At 42.9% G+C, this 10,677-nt stretch overlaps 1 pseudogene; it reads right to left on the bottom strand.

The window, feature by feature from the left end:
* LOC136167445 (mitochondrial carrier homolog 1-like) overlaps nucleotides 1–9,627 on the bottom strand; it is a 174,943-nt pseudogene extending 165,316 nt beyond the window's left edge.
* Nucleotides 9,628–10,677: the final 1,050 nt, after the last annotated feature.

The following is a 10,677-nucleotide window of genomic DNA, read 5'->3' on the forward strand; positions in this document are numbered from 1 at the left end:
AAGTGATATTGTAGCACATTAAATAAAGACTATATAAAACATCCACATCAAAAAAAAAAAGTGTGGGACATTAAAAACAAAACAAAGCAATAAACGTCCGTTTCCTCACAGTCATGGAAAAAGGTGCTGGCAAACTGGGATTCTGAAGAGAGCTGTCCTCCTGGTTGTAGATGGTCACCGGCTTGCTGTGACCTCACAGTCCCCACAGGTGGGCAGATCAGGAGAGCCAGCAAGAGTCCCCATGCTGCTTCTGCTCCTTATCAGGGCACCATCCTCATTAGATCCGGGCCCATCCTTAGGACCTCATTTTGCCTCCAGATACAGTCACAGGGATGCCAGGGCTTCAACGTATGAATTTTGAGGAGACACAGCTTGATCCGTAACAGCAGGCACATCTTCTGGGTCCTCCTCCAGCTTGCCTGATCAACCCTGGAAGCTCTCTGTCCCAGTGGCACAGCTGTTCCAGATGAAAGGGATGTGAGTGCCGAACCATGGCTCTTGGGAGTCACTACCTTGGTGGACAACGGGACTGTAGAGAACTTGGGTTAAGGGACAATGTGTGTGTGGTCATAGAGCTACGGGGGCTGTTCTGTGCACAACCCATCCTATCCTGATTCACAAGGGAGACTGTAGCTCCTGCTATGCATATGCTGCCTAAATCCTTTATGGCTCATGGCTAGTGTCAGGCAGGCAGTCAGCTGGTTCAGTTGCTCAGTCGTGTCCGACTCTTTGCGACTCCATGCAGCACGCCAGAACTCCCTGTCTATCACCAGCTCCTGGAGTTCACTCAAACCCATGTCCATCGAGTCGGTGATGCCATCCAACCATCTCGTCCTCTGTCGTCCCCTTCTCCTCCTGCCCTCAATCTTCCCCAGAATCAGGGTCTTTTCAAATGAGTCAGTTCTTCACATCAGGTGGCCAAAGTATTGGAATTTCAGCTTCAGCATCAGTCCTTCCAGTGAAAACCCAGGACTAATCTCCTTTAGGATGGGCTGGTTGGATCTCCTTGCAGTCCAAGGGACTCTCAAGAGTCTTCTCCAACACCACAGTTCAAAATCATCAATTCTTCAGCACTCATCTTTATAGTCCAACTCTCACATACATGACTACTGGAAAAACCATAGCCTTGACTAGATGGACCTTTGTTGGCAAAGTAATGTCTCTGCTTTTTAATATGCTGTCTAGGTTGGTCATAACTTTCCTTCCAATGAGCAAGTGTCTTTTAATTTCATGGCTGCAGTCACCATCTGCAGTGATTTTGGAGCCCCAAAAAATAAAGTCTGACACTGTTTCCACTGTCTCCCCATCTATTTGCCATGAAGTGATGGGACCAGATGCCATGATCTTAGTTTTCTGAATGTTGAGCTTTAAGCCAACTCTTTCACTCTCCTCTTTCACTTTCATCAAGAGGCTCTTTAGTTCTTCTTCAATTTTTGCCATGAGGGTGGTGTCATCTGCATATCTGAGGTTATTAATATTTCTCCCAGCAATCTTGATTCCAACTTGTGCTTCTTCCAGCCCAGTGTTTCTCATGATGTACTCTGCATATAAGTTAAATAAACAAGGTGACAATATACAGCCTCGATGTACTCCTTTTCCTATTTGGAACCAGTCTGTTGTTCCATATCCAGTTCTAACCATTGCTTCTTGACCTGCGTACAGATTTCTCAAGAGGAAGGTCAGGTGGTCTGGTATTCCCATCTCTTGAAGAATCTTCCACAGTTTATTGTGATCCATACAGTCAAAGGTTTTGGCATAGTCAATAAAGCAGAAATAGATGTTTTTCTGGAACTCTCTTGGTTTTTTGATGATCTAGCAGATGTTGGCAATTTGATCTCTGGCTCCTCTGCCTTTTCTAAAACCAGCTTGAACATCTGGAAGTTCACGGTTCATGTATTACTGAAGCCTGGCTTGCAGAATTATGAGCATTACTTTACTAACCTGTGAGATGAGTGCAATTGTGCAGTAGTTTGAGCATTCTCTGGCATTGCCTTTCTTTGGGATTGGAATGAAAACTGACCTTTTCCAGTCCTGTGGCCACTGCTGAGTTTTCCAAATTTGCTGGCATATTGAATGCAGCACTTTCACAGCATCATCTTTTATGAAATATTTCAACTGGAATTCCGTCACCTCTACTAGCTTTGTAGTGATGCTTCCTAAGGCCCACTTGACTTTACATTCCAGGATGTCTGGCTCTAGGTGAGTGATCATACAATCATGATTATCTGGGTCATGAAGATCTTTTTTATATAGTTCTTCTGTGTATTCTTGCCATCTCTTCTTAATGTATTCTGCTTCTGTTAGGTCCATACCATTTCTATCCTTTATTGTGCCCATCTTTACATGAAATGTTTCCTTGGCGTCTCTAATTTTCTTGAAGAGATCTCTAGTCTTTCCCATTCTATTGTTTTCCTCTATTTCTTTGCACTGATCACTGAGGAAGGCTTTCTTATCTCTCCTTGCTATTCTTTGGAACTCTGCATTCAAATGGATATATCTTTCCTTTTCTCCTTTGCTTTTTGCTTCTCTTCTTTTCACATCTGTTTGTAAGGTCTCTTCCAACAGGCAGTTTGCCTTTTTGCATTTCTTTTTCTTGGGAATGGTCTTGATTCCTGTCTCCTTTACAATGTCACAAACCTCCGTCCATGGTTCATCAGGCACTCTATCAAATCTAGTCCATTAAATCTATTTCTCACTTCCACTGTATAATTGTAAGGGGTTTGATTTAGGTTGTACCTGAATGGTCTAGTGGTTTTCCCTACTTTCTTAATTTAAGTCTGACTTTGGCAATAAGGAGTTCATGATCTGAGCCACAGTCAGCTCCCAGTCTTGATTTTGCTGACTGTATAGAGCTTCTCCATCTTTGGCTGGGAAGAATATAATCAATCTGATTTTGGTGTTGACCATCTGATGATGTCCATGTGTAGTCTTCTCTTGTGTTGTTGGAAGAGGGTGTTTGCTATGATCAGTGCGTTCTCCTGGCAAAACCATATTAGTCTTTTCTCTGCTTCATTATGTACTGCAAGGTCAAATTTGCCTGTTACTCCAGGTGTTTCCTGACTTCCTACTTTTGCCTTCTAGTCCCCTATAATGAATTGGACGTCTTTTTTGGGTGTTGGTTCTAAAAGGTGTTGTAGGTCTTCATAGAACTGTTCAACTTCAGCTTCTTCAGCATTACTGGTTGGGGCATAGACTTAGATTACTGTGATATCAAATGGTTTGCCTTGGAAACTAACTGAGATCATTCTGGCATTTTTGCGATTGCATCCAAGTACTGCATTTTGGACTCTTCTGTTGACTATGATGGTTGCTCCATTTCTGCTATTGGATTCTTGCCCACAGTAGTAGATAATGGTCATCCGAGTTAAATTCGTCCATTCCTGTCCATTTTAGCTTGCTGATTCCTAAAATGTCGACATTCACTCTTGCCATCTCCTGTTTGACCACTTCCAATTTGCCTTGATTCATGGACATAACATTCCAGGTTCCTATCCAGTATTGCTCTTTACAGCATCAGACCTTGCTTCCATCACCAATCACATCTCCAACTGGGTGTTGTTTTTGTTTTGGCTCCGTCTCTTCGTTCTTTCTGGAGTTATTTCTCCACTGATCTCCAGTAGCATAGTGGCACCTACTGAGCTGGGGAGTTCATCTTTTGTCGTCCTATCTTTTCACCTTTTCATATAGTTCATTGGGTTCTCAAGGCAAGAATACTGAAGTGGTTTGCCATTCCTTTCTCCAGTGGATCACATTCTGTCAGACCTCTCCACCATGATCCGACTGTCTTGGGTGGCCCTACACGGCATGGCTCATAGTTTCATTGAGTTAGACAAGGCTGTGGTCCATGTGATTAGATTGGTTAGTTTTCTGTGACTGTTGTTTCAGTCCGTCTGCCTTCTGATGCCCTCTCTCAGCACCTACCGACTTTTTGGGGTTTCTCTGACCTTGGACACGGGGTATCTCTTGTCGGCCACCGCTGCTCACCACTCCACATGGTTAGTGTAAGGTCCTTTAAATCTAGGAAATCTTATTTGCATTTTTCTGTATAAGAGTGGCCATAATTTCAAGAGCAGATACTATTTTATGTACTGCTTTCCACCCCATGTCATCATATAGTTTCCATAAGGACCATTTTATTGGCTCTACAATACCTCCATTCAAAAGCTGAGTACTCTAGTTTTGAAGACATTCTTTTCACATAAGTTATTATTTTATATCTAATGTTGTTTGCCAGTGCAATGCTTTTCTTCCAGTGCCTTTCCTGGAGTGAATTATCAGTGAATTATAGCCTGCTTGTCGCATTAGCTTTTATTTGAGTATGGCTGCTTTACAATGCTGTATCAGTTTCATGCATACCAGAGAGTGAATCGGCCACATGTGTACACATCTCCCCTCCTTCTTGGACTTCCTTCCCATCAATGTCACCACAGAACACTGAGCAGAGTTCCCTGTGCTATACAGTATATGGTTCTGTTTACAGAATTAACACACAACTGATTCTCATTAGTTACCTATGTTATACATAGTGTCAATGGTGTATATGTGTCAATCCCAATCTCCCAGCTTTTCTCCTTCCTATTTCCCCCTTGGCATCCATATATGTGTTCTCTATATCTGCATCTCTATTTCTGATTTGCTAATAAGATAATCTGTATCACTTTTCTAGATTCCATATATATGCATTAATATGCACTATTTGCTTTTGCTTTCTGACTTACTTCACTCTGTATGATAATATACCTTTGTTTTTAATTTAAAATGAATGTGATGTTCAGATTCATGAAGCCACGGTATCGTTCACTTCTCAAAACATGGCATTTTTATCTACTCTCTTTTGCATTAGCTCTCAAGTAGTTTTATTTATGTGCTACTCTCGAGGTACAGAGAGCTTTCTCATATAATGAAGTGTGTCGTGCAAAGAACAGAAAGTTCCTCCCCTAAGGAGCTTGGAGTCAGCAGGCACATCACCTAATCCAGAATGCAGAATAAAGAACAAGCGCTGTGTGAGGGGTAGAGCTGTTTCTGGAAAGATCAGCAGCACAGTGTTTTTTTTTTTTTTTTTTAGCCTCGCACACAGTTGATACTATGGTTCAATAATTTATCAGGTAAAAGCAGACATTTAACAATGAAACAGGTCATTAGGAAGCCACCAGTGGGTCATTGCAGCAGGCATTTCCATTTTAAGGATGGCCTGAGCCTGTTGCAGGGAATGATACAGAAATGCTTACCTTGTGGAGATCTCAGCATGGCTAAGTTATTTTTTAACTGTATTTCTGTGGTCTCTGAAGGGAACACAAGAGGATGGAGGAGCAAATACAGTCAGCCCTCCGTCAGCACCAGTGACAATACCATCTTCAGTTATAGCCCTGTCTGAGATCGCTGAAATTGTGTTTCTGAAGTGGTCATTTATTAAAGGCTTAGGGCTCTTCTGATAAATAAACTGGGAGGGTCTGTCATTCTGTTGTCAGAGCCGAGGGAGCCAGTGCTGGGGCTCAGTGTACCGTCAGGACCGTGTGGGCAGAGGAGGGGGTGAGGTGAGGCTCAGGCCTGTGATTCAGCACCTGAGTAATGAAGTGACAGGCTGGAGGCGACTTCATGATCTGCAGCGCGGTGGCCCTGTCCATCTGGAAGTGAGAACCTGGTGAGTGGGCAGGAAGCATGTGATGGGAAAGGAAGTGGCAGGAGCCACAGCAGGAGGTCTCGGGAGTGAAGAGAGGTACATGTGTCTCCTGATGAGCAGGGCGATTCAGGACAGGCTCTTCAACTCCTCTGAGCCTCAACTGCCCTGTCAGTAAAATGGGAATGAGAACAGTGCCTTACGTGAAACCTGTGGCACGTGATCAACAAAATAATGTGTAAACTGAATCACTTGGCTGCCCAGCAGAAATTGACACAACATTGTAAATCAACTAAACTTCAGTGAGATATTAAAAAAGTTAACAAAAAAATTAATGTGGATTGGAGCTTCCTGGTGGTCCAGTGGTTAAGATTCCATGCTTCCACTGCAGGCGGCATGGATTCTATCCTTGACTGGGGAACTAAAATCTCACATGCTGTGTAGTACAGCAAAAAATAAATATTTTTATAAAAGTAATGTGGCTTAAAATACTGAGCCCAGTACCTGAAAACAACCACAGTAATAACAACAACATTCACTTCTGTGGCCACTTGCTAGGTGCCTATGGATATAAAATCATATACAATCTTCCACTTAAGTTTTACAAACCTCTGCACGGTACCACACTCATCTTTGTAGGAAACTGAGGGGAAGTGAAATTTGTAACTTGCCCAGGGATACACAGTGAGTGGGGTAGCCTAGATTCAAACCTAGATTTTTTAGCAGCAAAACTGGCCCTCCTTGCACTGGGTCACCCTGCAGACAGGCTGAATAAACATGTAAGACAGCTGGGCAGAAACTATTAGCTCAAGAGGGACATAGAATAAAAAAATTATGTTCCTTGTAATCCCTACAGAACAACTTGAGTATCTCGACTACTTGAAAGGCCAGTTGGTCTAGGAGGATGGTTTAAGGGGGAGATTGTAGTGAATGTTTCAATGTGTGAGTTGGGATGATAGAAATATTTATCATTTTCTTCAAGTATGTGGACAAGATAATTTAGATGATAGCTACACATGCTATAAAATACTAGCCATAATCAACTAGAATTATTTGATACAGATTCTATGCATGCTAGAATTTCATCTGATTCTTCTAAAATTAGATATTCTAAGCTTCCTTCATCCCCTGGGTCCTGTTTGGTTACATCAAGGAGCTGGAATAAATGTTTTATATGAGGATTGTTTGTGTGCCAATAGGCCAAAGGGGTGATATAAACGTAACTTAGAAAAGAATGGACTTCCGTTCTAGGTGTGATGTTGCTTCAGAGCATTGAAGATGACTGGGGCAAGAGCCGGTAGATGTAATTCTTTGCCATGGCTCCATGCTTCCTTAACTGTGTCCACACTCACCAGTAATCTATTCATGGGTTATTGGATCCAGATTTGACTAAGAGCCAGTCTTTGCACTGAAACTAATCATCTAGTAAAGAAGACAAATTCATAAGCACATAAGAAAATCTCTCCCAGAATAGACATGAAAGAGTATACGGTCATTTCAGTTTTGAAGGGTGAGGTGAATCACCTACCTGGGAAACAATAAAAGGATTTTAATGGCACCATTCACTTCTGCACACATTTTGAAGTGCCTGCTATATGTGAGGAACTGTGCTATTGACTGAAGTTATGGGTAGAAAAAAATGAAAGTGATGCCTGCCCTCAAGGACTTCACAGGAGAGAATCAGGTATATAAAATATGAACCGCCTTAGTATGGGGTGGACATGATATAGAAGCCCAGATATTAGCATTAGGGAGGAGAATCATTGATAAGACCGTTATGTTAATGAGGTTCTTGGCGGTAAGTAACAGAAATCATTTGTGGGTCTTTTAAACTGCAGAGGAACTTTGTAAGACCCCATTAGGTAGATCACTGAAATGCTTGGAGGAATAGGAAACTAGTTGGCAAAATAGCAGAAAATGGAAGCCCAAAACGCCAGACCAAATCCGTCCACTGAGTCTATCTGCAGAGGACGGCGTGGCTGTCCTCAGCTGTCCTCAGCTGTCACAGCCACCAGCCCTGGGTGCTGCCCATTGATCCACTCTGGACACAAGGCCTCTGCCACCTGCGCCAGTTTGATAGAATGTAGGTCTCATCCTTTCTCTCTTACTGCAGAGGAAGCTGGGGAGTGAGTCTTGGCAGCTTCTAAAATTGGAGTAGGTCTCTTTTTCCCTTATATGTATATAAAATTTATAAGGTGAGGTGAATTCTCCAAAGGTAGGAAGGGATTTCAGACACTGGCCAGCCAAGACCACATGTTGCAGACAGTGGAAGGTATCATCTTCATTTTTGCTGATTTTCTTGTGAAAGTGTTAGTTACTCAATCATGTCTGACTCTTTGTGACCCCATGGACTGCAGCCCACCAGGCTCCTCTGTCCATGGAACTCTCCAGGAATGGGTTTCCATTTCCTTCTCCAGGGATCTTCCTCACTCAGGGATCGAACCTGGGTCTCCCACAATGCAGGCAGACTCTTTACCAACTGAATCATCAGGGAAACTTGTTGTGCCTATCGGTTGAAAAAAAAAAAAAAAAGGAATCAGACACAACTTCATGACTGAACAGCAACAACATCAGTAAAAAGCAAGTTGATATAGTATCATTTCATATTTATGGATGGATATATGTAAGGCTACCATAATATGCACAGTAATTGATCATCAAAAGAAAATCTCCTGTACCTTTACCTCCATAAACTGTGCATTTGCTCCTTATTTATTTCCAAGCCAAGCATAAGATGTGCACTTACACAAGCCCCCCATCTCGAATCATGGCTCTGTATCAACGAACTAATAAGCAGGCCCAAGGTTCTTTTGTTTTCTGTATTTTTTTTTGAATAATTACTTTCCCTATTTCTTTCTTACCAATCCGGGCAATAGACTTTGTCTCAAGGAAATTGCATTTGCTCATGTAGGTGTGTGAATAAGCAGAATGACGAGAGCTTGTTTCAGCTAGAATTAGATAGATATGGTAATTATTTGGAGAAAGAACGTTTCCCTAAATTCAGCTATGAATCCTCTACAGATCAAAAACAAAGACGACTTGAAAGATGGTTTTCTTGCCTTAATACATATTATATTTTGTGAGCATATAACAACCTCTTATGATGTGCTAAAATACTCTTTTTGGCATTGAGGGAAACAAATATATTCTGAATTTCATTATAATAGGGAGAACAGATAAGGTGAGTTTTCTGGGTCAAAAAAACAGGGGATTATGAGCTTTTCAAGTGTGCATGATAAAGACTGAAAAGGAACTGTCATGGTTGGTTTTGCAGCTCTAAAGAGTATTAAACCTGGCGTCTCCACTTAGGATTATAACTAGTTTCCTTTCCTGGCCATGTTCTGCCAGGCCCTGTTACCAATGGATCTGGACCCTATGGTCCTTCCTCCCATGTCCTTAGCCTGCCTTCTGTCTGTGGAGAAACTTTAGTCAAACAATAACTTTAATCAGAGAAGCAAGAAAATGCAGAGACACAGAAAAACAGTCCAACAAGACCAAACAGAAACAGTTTAGTTACTAAGCAAAGTCAAGGGCTTTTAGTTCCACAAGGGCTATAGATAATATTGAGAAACATGTCCTGTGAGTGGTCTCATAGATACTGAAACCCCTGCAGGTGGAAGAATTTAACTACATGGTGACCAGCCTGCGATCCCATGGACTGTAGCCTATCAGGCTCAGAGGAGCCTGAAAAATCCATGGGATTTTCCAGGCAAGAGTACTGGAGTGGGCTGCTATTTCCTTCTCCGGGTATCTTCCCAACCCATAGATCGAATCCGGGTCTCCTGCACTGCAGACAGGCGCTTTACTCTCTGAGCCACCAGGAAGCCAGTAACCATGACAAGCTGCCACAATTCTGAGAACTGGCTCCGAAGAAACGGGAACAAACCGCCCCTGGAACTGAAGGCCGCACTTAAAACAATCAAGATGACACTGATCAGAGCACTGATGACCAATTTCAGGATGACCATCAGAGCTGACTGCGAAGTTTCTGCATGGACCCCTTCCCCCATCCTTAAAAGCTCCTGCTCACTGACTGGTGGGGGTGGAGTCAGCCTTTGGACGGAAGTTCCCCTCTCGGTTGCAGGCCTTGGAAATAAAGCGAACTCTCCTTTCCACTAACTGCCTCATTAGCTTTGGAGCCTCAAGCTCCTGAGCCCACTTTAGCGAACAGATTTTGGCGCACACGTGAGGCTGTGCTCTCGCGATATCTGGCTGAGGGCGGGAGTACCAAATGGAGCTGCCGCCATGATGATGCACCTGAGAGGCTGGGAGGAACCGCAGTTCGTGGCTCGCTGGCCCTGAGGGGGGCTTTGGGGGTTGTTCCCAGCAGCTGCCAAAACCATTTATTTTGGGGATCCTCCCTGTTTCTCCCCTGCTCGGCACTGAGTGCCAGCCGCCGCTTTTCCTTGGTCAAACGGAAAGACGCCTCTGGACAAGGTGACGAGCTCCAAGATCCAGTAAGTCCACCAGTGTGCATCCGGCTAACTTCTCTTGAGGGCGAAGTGCTATTTGGGCATTTTTGCCAGTTGGTTCTGATGTGTGCCTACTGCTAAGGACTCTTTATGAGCACTGAGTGTCATTTGGGTGTCTTTGCTGGTGGGTTCTGACGTGTATCTGACATTGAGGGCCGTTTCTGTTGGGAATTGCTTGTTTGGGACTCCATATCCTCTGGGGGTTTGTGACAATTCTGTCTTCTGGTTTGTGAGTGTGTATTCTATTTGTGTGACTGGTATTCTTGCTACCTTCTGCAAAATGGGAACAATATATGGCAAGAGTATTATTTAGACTGGAGAAAATTCTTTAAGATGAAACTCATTTGAAACTCCAAAAACTGATTCTTTTTGCATATGCAGTTAGAGAAATCTGACTTAATAAAATATTTTTTTTCAGAATCCTTATCCTCAGAGAGCAATGATTCCAGTTTCAGTAACATTAGGTGCCCCTTTTAGGGTTTCTGTTACCAGCCCATGATCTACTCTGCTCCAGCATCTATCTGAATTTTTGGTTTGCTTGTTTCATTCCCCTTTTTTTGAGGGAAGAAACTATTCTTCTCTCTAGAA

The sequence above is a fragment of the Muntiacus reevesi genome, chromosome 4 (assembly GCF_963930625.1).
Source record: "Muntiacus reevesi chromosome 4, mMunRee1.1, whole genome shotgun sequence".
In the NCBI taxonomy this organism is placed as follows: Eukaryota; Metazoa; Chordata; class Mammalia; order Artiodactyla; family Cervidae; genus Muntiacus; species Muntiacus reevesi.